Here is a 3,452-nt window from a genome sequence, read left to right as displayed (position 1 = left end):
CTATGTGCGTGCAGCCTTACTGAGATGCTTTATTCTTTCAAACAGGTGACCCGGAAGCTCGCCGGTGCTGCTGCCCAGACCGCAGCGTGGGCAACGAACGTCGGCAACGAGCAAGGACAGGTGCTCATGTCCGTGCTCACGGACGCCGAGGGTGCCGGCCTGTTGCCCATGGCTGCTGGGTTAATACGGCAGTATCGGGACGCTGGGGTGGAGCCGCCTCAGCTCCTCTACGTCGACCGGGACTGTTGTTCGTCCCACGGGGATCCAAGACAGCTGACATGTTCGGGAAGTGGGACAAGCTGGTGGTCCGGCTGGACATCTGGCACCTGATGCGGCGGTTCGCGTCAGGTGCGTTGTGGCAAAAACAATAATTAAACAAACAGCATCACAGTAAGAGACATCATGGTTCCATAACTTGATATAACATGCATTTTTCCATTACAGGTGTCACCACCGAGAGCCACCAGCTGTATAAACCCTTCCTGCAGCAGCTGTCTTCGTGCATCTTCTTGTGGGACCCAGGGGACGCAGCCCGGTTGCTCAAGGCGAAGAAGAGGATGCTTGAGGCGCAGGGGATGACCTTCTCATCCGACGCCGGAGTGTGGAGGCACGTCAGCCGCAAGAATATGGCTCTCCATTGCCGTCGCTGCACGCGTGGAGCGGAGGAGACGGAGCGGCTGATCGGTGACCTCCTGGAAACCTTCGGCGGTGCCAACGGACGAGACACCATGGGGATTTCCCTGCTGGACCAAGACCGCATCCAGAAGATCTGGACGGAGCAGCGGCGCCACCTCCATTGCATCCAGGACCCGCCGGGCGTGGAGCTGTACACTGAGACCGGCAGGATGACCAAGGGGGGGATCAGCCTGCCGGTGTACCGTTGTGCACGAGGCTCCACGTCCCTGGAGTCGTTCCACCTGCATCTCAACCGCTTCATTCCAGGTATGTTTCACATGCTTCACTGTCATGTCAATCTTTCACTGTCATCGACTCGCTGTCATTCACATTGTGTGCACTGAATAAACTGCTAAACAGATCTGTGTTCCTCCTCAGGAGAAAGTGCCAATCCCTGGCACTTCCAGGCATTTCTCCTGGAGGGGTTGACGCGGTGGAACGCCGACAGGGCGGCGTCCGTGGCACAGGAGGGACGGCCGCTGCTCCGCTCCTACAATGGCCCCCTGCAGCACTCCCTTGACCAGCTCAGCCAAAGGGTGCTTGGCACGAATGTGGTCAAGGATTACACCAAGCCCAGGGAGTACACGGGTAAGAACACTCAAGCCAACGCGCTTACACCTGTCCACACTGAATGATATTTGTACCAGACTGACTGATGCGATTTGTGTTGTTGTACTTCAGGGGAACTCATCGGCATCGAGTACCTGTACTCCCAGACGGGCAGAGTGCTGCAGGACGTCAGCTTGGACCTTGACATTCCGGACGCGGGGGGGGGACGTTCCCCAACTCGTCGAGGATGACGAGCTCGCCGACGGCCCGCAGGAGGTGGAGGACCTCACCCTGCACGTGCCTGGCGAGTTCCCAGCTCCTCAGACGGACCCGTGGTCAGGGCGACCGGCTGACGCACCCGCGCCCGAGCCATCCAGTCCGACCGGTGCCCACGAGCCCGCACCCCACTCCCCCGGCCGGTCCTCGCCAGAGCCTCAGCAGGCTGCTGAGGTAAGCACGCCACCTCTTTGTGGTCTGCGACTGCAGTGCATCTCGCATCACCAAAAACTGCGCTCGCTCTGTTCCATCCAACTGACTTATTGTTTTCCATCTCTTCTTGTGTGTCTGCAGGACTACAGAGGACCGGATGACCAGCCGGGGTACCTGGCCGTGGTCCAGTTGGCCACGGCCTTGGTGGGGTTGCGTCATGACCCGGCCTTGTCCGAGGGGAGGGTAGACGAGCTTATCAGGCTCTACGAGGCCCTGTCACCGTACGACAGGGCCCGAGTAGTTTACCCTCCCCGCTACAGGGACAGGCCAGCTCAGGGGCGCTTCATGGCAGCCAAGCCAAGCCCTACCAGTATACCTGGTGTGGAAAGCTTGAGACGGTAAAGCTACGCTACCATCATACATTTCCCTGGTGTACAAACAAGCTGCTTTATGTAATGTTGCCCATTATCATGCTCATATCTGTCATTGTTTTTGTCCATTGTCCACAGCTGCCTGGTCGGAGAGACCTCTGGACCTGCCAGCAGTCCCAGCGCAAGCCGGCTGGTAGAGGCAGTATGCACCCAGCTCTGCCGCTTGATCCCCTCGGGCAGCCGTGCGCGCGGTGCCCGGAGGTCGCGGTGGGACAGCATACTGCTTCGGTACCAGCACATCCGGGACCTTGTGCTGGGCCACCAGAGGCTGATGGCTCGGGCGCCCATACAGCTCTTTGAGCTGAACGCCAGGACCCTCTCGCTATTGTATGTTTGATGCTTTTGATGTTATGGTAATGACATGCTTGAATGGCATGCTCTCAAAATTGAACATGTAACTAAAACACTACGTTGAAATCCGTTTTCAGGTTCACCAGGATGCAGCGGGAGAAGGAGAGGACTGTGCTAGCTTCAGGCGTTGCAGCAGAGGGACGACCACCAGCGGCAGCGGGTTCGGCGCCGTGCCCAGCAACAGCGGTGGATCGTTCTCCGGCAGCAGCAACAGGCCAGGCGAGGACGGCAGCGCCAAGGGCGGCGGGACCTCTGGCAGCAGCACCGGCTGTGGCAGCACCGGTGCCTGTTCTGCCAGCGCCAGTGCGCCCACTGGCGCCTTTACCGCATGCCCCCTCAGCTGTTGTCCTGGCCATACCACCGGCTGCTGCAGCTGCAACAGGACCTTTTCCGGCAACACAGCCTCTCTTTCTGGACCTCTCACTGCCCCAGCAGAGTGTGAGGGTGCTCCCCATCCCAACGCTCCCTCGGACAACGCCAGCCCCACACGTCCTCTCTCTGCCGCTGGCCGCCGCACATCACGCCGGCCCTCGGCTGCCTGCACCACCTCCTGCTCCCCCTCCTCAGCCTCGCTCTTCGTACAAAACTGAATGGCTGAGGAGGAAGAGGGCTGAGCAGAGGGCAGCGGCAGGAGCAGTCGTCGCTGCCCGGGCCGGCGTGCCACAAGAACAAAAGTGCAGGAGATGCGGCCAGCCAAAGCGGAGGGAGACCGGACACACCCGCTACGGCAATGTACATTTTTGCTCTGCCGCCGCGGCGGGTAAGAGTGTGGAGGACTGACTGAGGGAGATGAAGGACCAGGGTCGAGCCCCGGACTGATTTCGCATTCTCGCTGGGGCAGGTGTATATAGTTGTTTCAGTGTTTATTTGTTTTTTAAAGACATTGACTTTACCCTCCACAAGGACCGGGACCTTGGCGCGGTGTGGAGGCTTCCTACAAACACCGGTCCACACCTGCCACAACTTTTCTACAGCAAAAAAAACATTGTGTATCCCATTCACACCTGTACAACATTG

This window comes from Siphateles boraxobius, unplaced genomic scaffold, assembly GCF_051911475.1.
Source record: "Siphateles boraxobius isolate OS27281-9 unplaced genomic scaffold, OSU_SipBor_1 42, whole genome shotgun sequence".
NCBI classification, from domain to species: domain Eukaryota; kingdom Metazoa; phylum Chordata; class Actinopteri; order Cypriniformes; family Leuciscidae; genus Siphateles; species Siphateles boraxobius.
The sequence above is the reverse complement of the archived record's forward strand: the minus strand, read 5'-3'. Positions refer to the sequence as shown.